Below are 10,676 nucleotides of genomic sequence, written 5' to 3' on the forward strand. Positions count from 1 at the left end.
ATTCTGAGGTAGTGTCCTGGGTATCAGGAAGAAGCAAATTCTAGATTTATAGTCACTTGCCACAGTTGTGAGAAAGGTCTTTGGAATATTTTGTAGTGATAACACGTGCTGAAACCTTCACTTTCAAGAGCCAGGGATTATTTCTCTCCATCAGTAGTTCAATGCCTTCTCATGAGGCTGTCTGATACATTCAGTCTGCAGTCAAGTGGCCTTTGTGACTATATTAACCATCACACTACTCTTGTTTCCTAACCCTGCAGATCTGGTAGTGGGTGTTTCAGAGGAGCTGGTGACACTCATTCACAGATGCATTAATCCCATTGTAGTCTCAGAATCAGTTGATTGTCTTTTCTCAAAAATCTCTGTCTCTAACAGCCTAACCAGAGCTGAGCCTGCTGTATTTATCCAGTGTGTTGGGATAATTTCCTCTAATTTCATATTTAAGAATTCTCAAGCTTACTTTGCAGGATCTCATTACTTCTGTTAAGCATAATAGCAGAGTACTTGAGATTGCTTCCCAGCATTATGTCTGACCCTGTGTGTGACTGGTAGGTTTTTTTTACCTTGTTTAACTGGAGTTCTTTTGTCCAACCACACATACCACCATAGGTTTTTTCTCCCCTTGTTTTTAACCTTGTGCATTCCTGTTCTTTTTACTATATTCCGTGTGCTCTCATTTCTTTCTTGTTCCTTTTGCTTTCTTTATGGTGCATTAAGTGATTATTTCTTTCATCCTGTGCCCAGAAAAAAGATAAAATCTGTGTTTCAAAGATTATGCCCAAAGCTACTTAAAAGAAGATTTGCTGATTCAGACATTCAAAAAATGCCAGGGCAAGGCCAGCTTTAGTTTCCTGTACTCAGATTTTCATGAGCTCTTATCTTGTTGCCTGTCTGCATGTCTCTGCTGGGACAGGCAGAGCTGTGTCACTTGAAGTCAAGACCTGTCTAGATGCCAGTGATTCTGATAATTGGCCAGTGTACCATGTCACAGTTGTGTACCCCCTCCTGCACTGATCTCTAGTCATATTTTTCATATGTAAATTGATACCCCAACTCAATACAGTTTATTTCATACATAAAATTTGTGTCTTTTGAGCACTAATCCAGCCAATTGTTTGAGCACAAAAGACCTAATTGTTTGCTTTAGCTTCCCTACTGCTTTACTAAAACAGTGACCCTTTAACTTATATTTACATGATCTTTCCTTTTTGCTTAAATTTTTCTTGAACTTTCACTAGACATTTACTTAAAAAGCTTTCCCCTTACCATTTGGATGTAGAATGAGCTACAAAGCAAGGAGGATTTTAAAAGGATTCATTTAGATACTTAGTGTTGCCTGCTTGCTTCTTAGCTGGTTTGCTGGGCTTTGTGGTTTGTAAGAGTTGTTGTGGGGGAGTTTTGAATTGCTTTCTCTTCTAATTTCTAGTTTGCATTCACAACAGGCTGCCTGTTTTAGTAGTCTTCTATATTTCTCCCCAGTGGACTATATTTCCTGTTTTCTTTGTGAACATCACCATATGTAATTGTTTTACCATTCTTGCTTTCTTCCTGAATGATTTGGAAACTATTTTGGAACCTTTATCCAGATATACATCCCTCTCCCAAGTGTATGAGCTCTCTTGTTCCCTGAACAGGACTGTATGGAAATCCACATGTGTACTTTCATGTATTTTGTTTTTTCTTGCCTACCTTTCTGTTGCATTTCCTTGTGGAGTCTTGAGAGCACCATTGCAGTGTCTGTGCTGATGCCACAGCTGTTTGGAGCGCACAGGTATTTGAAGCAAGTAGCTTTATGCTGTCATTTCAGTTATTCTTAAACTGGAGATCCTGATTATTGATGAAGACCGCATCTAAACATATAGTCTTTGTGAGTTTGCTTGTGTATTGGTTTTTATGTTTTGGTTTGGGTTTGCTGGTTATGACTTTTTTCTTTTTTTTTTCCAAATACTGCATCCAATTTAATATTTCATAAAGTAAATCACTGAATAAATTTGTAACTTCTGTCATCAGAGCCTTAAATGCCTGAGGTGCTTCCTGTTTCATATTCACAGGGCTGGAGTTGCACATAATTAAAATCCTGTCATTTCAGCATGAATTATTTTATTGAATCATATTTTATTCACATGCCTTTTCTCCTTCAAGGTTCTCTGGTATGTATCAAACACTTGAACGTTAGTCCTACAGTCTGGTGTAACTGCTTAACTTGGATTAATTTCTTATGCTTGTTAATTTGTGAAACGGCTCTGGTTTTGAATTTTAGCTTCTGTGTTTTCCATGCTTCATTTTCTCCTCTTCTGTTTCTGTTTTTCCTCCTAGAAATTGTCTAGAAAGGTTGTCTTTTCAGTAGATATTTGTATGTCTGGCCCTAAATGCAGATCAAAATTCCTAGAAAGTGTACACTGTATGTTAGGGGGATTAAATGTAGCATGGTTATTATCATTTACTTGAATAAATGTTATTTGTTATTCATATCCTGTTATTCTCAGTGCTATATTCCATCCTACTATTCTTAAAGGTGATTTCTACCAATGCAGTTAAGCAAAACTAAAGAAACATGGAACAAAAGTCACTTTGGAAATGTAGAAACACTGTCCTTGGTCAGAGAGCACTGATGAGAGAGAGAGATTTACTTTGTTTTGTCTTCCCAGGAAAGAGCAGACTGTGATGCAAGGAGTTTCTTCAGGTACTGTGCAAGCTACTGCACAGTTAAGATTATCCTGGGATGCCAGAATTCTTAAAGTGTGGACTGTATAGCTGTGTGCGGCATCCTTAGGCAGTTTTTAAAATAAAAGGTGCCGAAGTACGTCCCCATGTGGCATAAGGCATAAACACTTCAGAGGGGTCAGAAAGCATATATGACATGATTGCACAATAATCCTAATGTTTAAAGTATTGTTTCAATTTTGCTCCTGTTCCTCATGCGTAGTTCTTGGATGCAATGAGAACAATTGTCCTTTTTGCTTGCTACACAAGCAGAGCTTGATGTTTACCTGGTTATGGCTGTTTAACCAGATCAGAGAGTGGTTTATCAGTGCATCTCATGCACTAACTCTAGTGTATTTGCAGTGAGGATAAGGTACAGACCCCTAACATATGTCATCCCAAAAAAGGTGTTGCATTGATTCTTAAGTGTTTATGTATGTCTGCTCTATAAGCAAACCATGGTAACTGGTCTTTCTAAACCACTGAGAAATGAAAAACCTGTTTTGCATGCAGCTTTCTAAGCATTTTATCATGTTCATTTAGAGATGGAAATGGGGTTTTGTGGAGGAGTTCTTGGCTATATTCAGGTTCACTTGCTGAAGTCGGTGGGAGAATACATTTCTCTAGTCTCAGTTTCTGTGGGGTCAGAGCCTCCCTGCCAGTATTTGTGCTTTTAAAATGTGCATTTTACTTGTTTGAGGCCTGAGGACTCTGTTTTCAAAAGCCTCAGTACCTGAAGTTTTGCAATGATTTCAGCAGTGCAGCTGCCTGATATCATTCACTGAAGTCAGCTTGCATAAAACATGACTCAAAACTTCTTATGAATGACTCTTTTGATTTCAGTGTGCTTCAGAATATTCTGCAATTCACTGATTCACTGGGTATTCAACAAGGTAAGGTGCTGCTGTGTGTTCTAGTCCCAATGCTACCAAATATTCTGTAGAAGTACCATGGATTACAGAGTTTCACTCTTGCTTTTTAAGTTCTGTGGATTTCTGGGAGTTTGTTGTTTGGGTTGGGCTTGGCTTTTTGTTTGTTTGGGTTGGGTTTGGCTTCCGTTTGTTTGGGTTTTTTGGATGAAATCTATGACCACTGCACCTGTCACATTGCAGACTTTATAATTACAGTTTTAGATTCCTTTTACAAGTCTGAGCCTCAGTTTCCCAATTTGATAAGTTTCCTTAAGTACTGCTAGGAACATGTTTTTGAGCCTTACTGTCCAGTAAGGCTTTTGTCTCAGAGCAGGAGCAATCATCTTCTTTTCTCTGAGTGCAGTCCAAACCCCAGCTTTATATGAAACCTGGCCTGTTCTACCCCATCATGATCTTGGAGCAGTAAAATGATCTCTCTGGTGTTCTGTGGGGAGCAGCCTGGAGCAGAACTGTATCTGCAGCACAGAGCAGCTGTATCCTGCTTTCCTCAGAGCAGCAGAGCTCTCTGAGCCAGCCTCTCCATGAACCAAGCTGTCCAGTGTTTGTATTTCAAATACTACCCTGACCTATACACTAGACTAAAGTTTCCTGTTCTAATATTGATTTAAGACTTAAGTATCAGTGGCTTATTTTTTTACATTATCATTCTCTTATTTAACAGTTCCCTGGGATATGCAGAGGGCCAGTCTGGCCTTCCTAGCAGTCAGGATGAGGGGAAGGGAAAAGTACATGAAGGACATTTATGAAAAAAGGCAGAGCTTGAATTGCCATGTAATTCAGATTATTTTGGTTCTGCAGTCAAATTGTGTACTGTATTTTTTGCCAAAAAAGAAGAAACACAGGCAGTCGTTCTCTTGAAAGCTTGCTCCTGCAGGAATTTGTTAGCTTACTTTAAGTCTCATATTATTTGTAAGCTCTGACCCAGACTTCTCATTAACTGTTCCCAAAGCACTAGAAAAGGAAAGTAGAAGTACTTCCTGCTTCATGTATCTGGTTAACAGCTGTGCCTCTTAGAGGAAGGAGAAAATAGCCAGCAGTGATAAAAACTCACCCTGCTCGCCCTCATCAGCAGCATTGCTGCAGTGTGAGCTGCCTCTCCCCAGGATCCTCACATAGCAGCACTCCCTCCAGTACTCTCAAGTGCAGCTTGCTGAAAACAGTTTTACTGTGGGCAAAGAAAGGTTTACTCATCCTCCTTGCCCCACTGTTGGCTACCTATTCCCTCTATTCTTTGTTGTTTTTAATTTTTTAAAAACTGCTAGGCTGGGCTTCAAGAGAAGTACAAATGCTCAGAGATTATTGGATTCTTTGCTTAGATATTGCCCTGGCTCAGCAGTTGTGAGTGTTGTGCAAATGTGTTAAACCAGTTTTATTGCACCTATGCATGTGATCAGCCCTGCAGTACTGGGTTGCCTTCTTTCAGCAGCAGTTCTCCCTTGAGGAGCCTGGTCTCTGCAGCTGAACCAGTGCTTAGGCAGCCTCCTGCTCCGCAAATGAGTCTTGTTACATCAGACCATCACTTGCATAGCTGCTGACATCCTAAAAATTGTGTACTCATCTTTCCCCTTAGTTTTTTGTGGTTGTTCTGATCTGGTGTTACTGAATGCAAAACAGTCAAAAATGACAGCAGCAGCTTAATATTTGTTAAATAAATTAAACTCAGATCTGACTGCTTTTGGTTTGTTTTATTCTGACTTTGAGTTTGTATGGTCATTAAAGGCACATTTTGGAAAGCTTTTCTGTGTGATATTGAAGACAAGGATGGTGTCTTCCAATGTCACTGAGACTGTCCTCAGTTCGTATGCTTGTAGGAAATCGGGATTTAGGATCCATGAGAGGCATGATGAGAAGCCCAGGAGTTGAGAGCAGGGTTTACTTGTGTTTACAGATGGGGACAAGACACAAGCATGAGCCACCTGACCAGCCCTGCCTGTGGAAACCAAAAAAACATCCTCAGTTCTTTTAATCTGTGCATTAGCACCAGAGATTCTATTTTCCTAAGCAGCGCATAAGTTGCTTAAAGGAGATGGTGACATTCTTACCCAAACTGTACTTTGTGAGTCAAAACCAACTAAATGCAATTCTACAGGTTGCTGTCTCCTGAACTCCTAAACTTTTCCACCTTTTCTGTTTTACAATACTGGAAGTAGTTTATTGTGTGTACATTTTTCAGTCTTGGGAAGGGAAACCATTTCTAATCCTTCCAACTCAGGTGAATTCTAATGCACTGGGAACACTGACAATCTCTCAGTATTTTCCTTCAATATTTTATATATATATATATATAAACCCCAACTATTAACAAATATCCCCATTATTTACTAAAACTGCATCTTCCATAAGGCAAGACCACAATTCATAATAGTCCCACTTTTTCTGTTAGGAAGAAAGGGGTGTGGAAGGGTGTCCTTGCATGGCAGATTGTTAACAGAATGTTTTATCTGTGTTAAAATGAAAAAAAAATTATGCCTTTATACTTAACCCAGTTTGTATTTCCCTGTCTAGAGTACTACACTTTTAATGACAATTGTGAAATTTACTCCTCACTAGACAAAGAAGTAGCAACACAACAAAACTGGGTCACTTCTTTTCAAAGAACAGGAAATCCTCTTGACCAGCTTAGTTCCTGCCCTAGAATATGTGTGCTTTACATCTACTCATACATGCTTGCATACATCTGTGGAGGGTTGAGGAATTAACAAGTAATCTAGGTAATTTTTAAGAATAAATTCCTAACCCTCAGCCGGTCTGTTACCTGGAATTTGTTAGCACTTCCGGAGTTTTGACTGAGAAAGCCTGGATCTAAACTGACAAGTTGTGTATTTTGAATAGCTTATGGTAACTGGGATCAAATTGTTAGGAATATTGCTGTTGGTTAACATGACTGATAGAAGATCTGGAAGGGTGTTATCTTAATGACTATAATGCTGTGCTCCTGGCTGCCTGAGTAAGTAAACATCCCTGTGTGGACTCCATGCTTCTCTCTCAGGTGACAAATCTGTTTGGTGTCTCTATTCAAAAACTACCTTACTGTTGTTATTTCCTTAAAAAATAAAGCCTCCTATTTTCTGCAAGGCAGCCACAGGGGTTTTTTATATACATTAGTTACCTGTACATTATGCATTTAAAGTGTTTTAGGAAGGATGTTGCAGAGAAGCAGTAGATTAAGTGTTGGTTTGAAGTTATCAGTCAGTTGCAGATCCAGGTTTTGAGGTGTGAAGTTTCAAGCTATGCGACACCCAGGCTCTGCTGGCTTCTCTACCAGCTGGGGTTGTAATAAAGGGAAGCAGAGCAGCCATGGTCTATCTCTTCTCCCTGAGGTGATTGTACTTCCTTCAAGTCATGAAGCAGCAGAGGAAAAGGAATGGAGCAAAAGGGCTTCAGAGAAACTGACTTGTGCTAGGGAACCTTTCCTGGAAACATAATGAAGCACAGGATGCGATAAGCACAGCTCACAGAAAAGGAAACTACTTCAGAAGGCTGCAAGAACAATGCAGCATCATTTGAGGCAGACAACTCCATGGGATTAGAGTGCATTGGCTCAGGCTGAAAAAGAAAGTCTTGAAAGACAGTTTTGGAAGATTTTTATTGTTTGTGTATGGAAAGCATATGTTCTTCCTTAGCAGTTGTATTTTGTGAGTCTGCATGTACTAGCTAGAATTAACTGTTTATGAAGAGTGTGAAATGCTCCTTAGTGGTAGCATTTATTCACTCCCTGTTGTCTTCTAGGAAGATGAATTGCCTTTCTAGTAAACATCATTCCTGGAGCTGGAAGTATCAAGAGAAAGGAGTTGTGGGTGGGCGCTTGGTTATTGACTGGATCTGCAAAGTACCTTTGTGCTTCAAGTGAAAAGGGAAGCTTTACTGAGGGGCAGGGAGGAGCTCTGTCATGGTTTAACCAGGAAGAGCTCTCACAAGGGTGAGAACAATATCACAGTGTTAAATATCTCTAAAATGACAAGACCTGGCAGTGAGACATGGATCTGACAATCCTTCACAATGCCAGGATTAATTGCACAGGATTATGATGTGAAGGTTTCCCTTCTGCCAAACTTGTTGCCTAATGCATTTGATGTTCCCAGTACATGCTATTGCTATGAATGCTGTACAATCACCCATCACTGAAAAGATTGAGGAACATGTATTTCTCTAGTTACAGATGTGAATGGTGTGCTGGCATTATTAACTGCCTAATGCTAAGTTGTTTTGTTCACTTAATGTGCATTATGAGGTCAATGAAGATAATATCCTTAGTAAAACATTTGAGTCAGACAGAAGGCTCCAATATAGTCTTTGATTTGAAATTTCAAAAATATGGAACTTGGGATGAGTGCATTTGCACATGACACACTAATTATTCTGCATTAAAATTCAGGTGGCTTTAATTTAGACCAAAATTATCTTTGTTGTACCTTAGAGATAACTTTGACCTTCTATATTTGCAAAATTCCATGGTAGTTAATTCATGCTGCTGCTAGAAAGAAGTATGCAAGCACTGAGGTAGTTTAACCAAAACCAGGCAACATGGTTTGCTGTTTTTATAACCACCATCTTTTCCATTGCAGTGAAATTCATCTTAGGAACCTCTGACACTTGATGATCATTATGTCAAAAGCGTTTTGGAGTAAGTAAAGCACACAACATTTTTAGTGCCTTCTTACTTCTCAGCTTGTATTGAAAATGAAAAAGTGTAACTCCGATAATATTTTAAACTTTAACACTTTGTATGCATAGTTCTGCTTCCATTATACATAGTTGCAGGTATCAAGAAAACAAACACTGATCTGCATTTTTCAAGGGATGTGCCACAGATGACAAATAATTGTTAGGACTGTTACAATGATCAAATGGTTTTGTACATGAACAATGCTGATAATATATTTATAGAAAGCATATTTAATTCAGAGGATTCATAAGCAAAAACCCCCTTCTGCATGTTTTTCAGTTTTGTTCCAAGTGACTTGTCATAGCTGTAGACATTATGAAAGTCTTTTTAAAATTAATATAAGCTAATACTTTTTTTTTTTTTTTTCAAAACTTGATGAGTATAAGCTTACTTTGTTCTTGGCAAGTTTTGTAATCACTGAAGTTGATAGAGATTATTTCACTCTTCTGTAAATAATATACTAAACGGTTACACAAGGCAATGCAACTGTTTAGGAAAGGAAATGCTGTGTAATCATAGAAATCATAGGCAAGATTTAAGTTGGCAGACAGCTCTTGATGCAGGTTGGATGTTGCAAGGTCACTATGTCCTTCCTGCCTGTTTTTTGCTGAAAGAAGAATTCCTGGAATTTTCTTGATTATGACCTGAAACACAAGCTTCTTTTCTGAAAGCAGCTGTGTCTGATGCCCTTAACATTATGTTTTAGGATTAGATCTTGATGAAAAGTGAGAAAGACCTGAAGACTCATCTTAATACAAAAGGCTTCAGGCAGTTTCATTTCTCAGATAGTTGTGTCAAATCGCAAAATGTCTCTTTAGCTAAAATGCACTTTCTTGTAATAATATATTCTAAACACATTTTTAAAATGCAAATACTAGGGAGGAAAGTAGACAACCAAGTGTCCCTTCCTTTTCTGGGGATTTATGTGTGGAAGAAATACATCTGTGGTTCTGTATTCATATACCTGAGACCACTGTATGAATGTTTCTTAGAAATCCCCTCCAGAACATCATGTGTTACACACTGGTGCTACCATATCCTCAAAGCCTCACAAGCATAGGAAATAAAATGTATTTCCACCACTCTTAGGATTATGGTTTCCATCACAAGCCAGGGAGCAGTTCCAGAGGCAGGCTCTGTGAGCAGGCTCAAGTGTTGCCAGCAAGTTTGGAACACATGGTGCCTCTTTAGAATCCCTTCTTGGAGAAGAAGGATACTTAAAATAGACTTATTTTTCTGTAGCACCATATGTAAGTTATTATCAATCAAAACTTTTCCAAACTCATTGTTTAACTTTCTATAAAGGGAACCTTCTCAAGCAAGAGGGAGCCCCCACCTTATGAAATGCAGAGGAAATGTGCTCAAAACAAAGGAGTTCTTCTCCATTTTAAAACCCAGAGAAAGATTTAGAGGTACAAGCAGAAAAATGATTTTATGGCTGTTTATGTGTTTTATATCTCTAGCAATGTGCCTCTTTAATCTAAAAGTATAAGAACACACAATGGCATTCTGAAGAAGAGAGTTCTCTTGTTCTGGTGTATTTTTTGTTGTGTTTTATAAGAAGCTAGACAGTGGCTCACTGAAAGCATAGTTAATCCTAGTGACTTAACACCGAATTTTGTTGTTTAAGTGCAAAGCAAGCTCTTCCTTTGCCTGCTCATACTGTGTGTGTAGTTTAAGCAGCACAGAGCAAGTGGGCTGTGCTGGACTCTGGGCAGCCTGTGACTCTCACACAGAACCTAGAGTTCTGGGCATGGGACAGAACTTTGGGACCTTCAAAGGGCTTTTCTATTGCTGCAGCACTTTTTTTCTTCATGGTTGTGGCAACGGTGTTTATTGCTGTCTAGGAGGTTGGCTGCAGGGGAAGCAATTTTAAGGGCATCAGGTAGATTAGAACAGTTTCTCAAATTATTGCGTAAACATCACTTACCTCTTCTTTACAAAACTTGCAGTGCAAACATGATTATTACCTCCTCAGGGAAATTGTAGCTGAGTTACAGGTTTAGACTTTGGAAAAAATACACAAGTGTTTTGGACCATCGTTTCTTCTTTCTGCTGTTAGTCCTGGCTTTTTTGGAGGTGCATAAATCCCCAGTGCATTAACTCAGTGTATTTTAAAGCATTGTTGTTACAAACACAAAGTGTGTCCTTAGGTGAGCTGCTGTCCCAGTACAGGGCAGAGCTCCTATGAGCTAAGTCTTCTGAAGTCACCAGGGACAGTCTGGTGAGGCCGTTTCCTGGAAGGGTGTTCTGATCACATCTATGAGGTTTCTATGGTAAGTGCTAGAATATGAGTCTATATTGCTTCTGACATGCAACTGTTCTTCAATATATCCATGTTACGTTCAGTGGAAATCAATAAAAAATAATAGCCA

The sequence above is a fragment of the Catharus ustulatus genome, chromosome 7, assembly GCF_009819885.2.
Source record: "Catharus ustulatus isolate bCatUst1 chromosome 7, bCatUst1.pri.v2, whole genome shotgun sequence".
In the NCBI taxonomy this organism is placed as follows: Eukaryota; Metazoa; Chordata; class Aves; order Passeriformes; family Turdidae; genus Catharus; species Catharus ustulatus.